The sequence below is a fragment of the Arachis duranensis genome, chromosome 9 (assembly GCF_000817695.3).
Source record: "Arachis duranensis cultivar V14167 chromosome 9, aradu.V14167.gnm2.J7QH, whole genome shotgun sequence".
NCBI lineage: Eukaryota > Viridiplantae > Streptophyta > Magnoliopsida > Fabales > Fabaceae > Arachis > Arachis duranensis.
In genome coordinates this window covers 80,983,368-80,984,644 of record NC_029780.3, presented here as the reverse complement: position 1 = coordinate 80,984,644, position 1,277 = coordinate 80,983,368, and positions in this window count along the sequence as shown.

Sequence of the window (1,277 nt, the reverse complement as noted above, 5' to 3'; positions counted from 1 at the left end):
ATCATGAAATTGATTCTTGAAGCAAGAAAAAGCAGTGAAAAGTAAAAAGCTTGCGAAAAAAATGGCGAAAAAATATATATATATATAGAAAGAAAAAGAAAAAGCAAGCAGAAAAAGCCAATAGCCCTTAAAACCAAAAGGCAAGGGTAAAAAGGATCCAAGGCTTTGAGCATCAATGGATAGGAGGGCCCAAGGAAATTAAATCCAGGCCTAAGCGGCTAAATCAAGCTGTCCCTAACCATGTGCTTGTGTCATGAAGGTCCAAGTGAAAAGCTTGAGACTGAGTGGTTAAAGTCGTGATCCAAAGCAAAAGAGTGTGCTTAAGAGCTCTGGACACCTCTAACTAGGGACTTTAGCAAAGCTAAGTCACAATCTGAAAAGGTTCACCCAGTTATGTGTCTGTGGCATTTATGTATCCGGTGGTAATACTGGAAAACAAAGTGCTTAGGGCCACAGCCAAGACTCATAAGTAACTGTGTTCAAAAATCAACATGCTTAACTAGGAAAGTCAATAACACTATCCAAAATTCTAAGTTCCCAGAGACGCCAATCACTCTGAACTTCAAAGGAGAAAGTGAGATGCCAAAACTGTTCAGAAGCAAAAAGCTACAAGTCCCGCTCAGCTAATTATAATTAATATTCATTGATATTATGGAATTTATAGTATATTCTCTTCTTTTATCCTATTTGATTTTCAGTTACTTGGGGACAAGCAACAATTTAAGTTTGGTGTTGTGAAGAGCGGATAATTTATACGCTTTTTGGCATTATTTTTAGGTAGTTTTTAGTAAGTTTGAGCTACTTTTAGGGATGTTTTCATTAGTTTTTATGTTAAATTCACATTTCTGGACTTTACTATATGTTTGTGTGTTTTTCTATGATTTCAGGTATTTTCTGGCTGAAATTGAGGGAGCTGAGCAAAAATGTGAGTTAGGCTGAAAAAGGACTGCTGATGCTGTTGGATTCTGTCCTCCCTGCACTCGAAATGAATTTTCTGGAGGTACAGAACTCCAATTGGCGCGCTCTCAACGGCGTTGGAAAGCAGACATTCAGAGCTTTCCAGCAATATATGATAGTCCATACTTTAATAGGAAATTGATGACGTAACTTGGCGTTGAACGCCAAGTACATGCTGCTGTTTGGAGTTAAACGCCAGAAAAACGTCATGATCCGGAGTTGAACGTCCAAAACACGTCATAACTTGGAGTTCAACTCCAAGAAAAGCCTCAGCTCATGGATAGATCAAGCTCAACCCAAGCATACACCAAGTGGGCCCT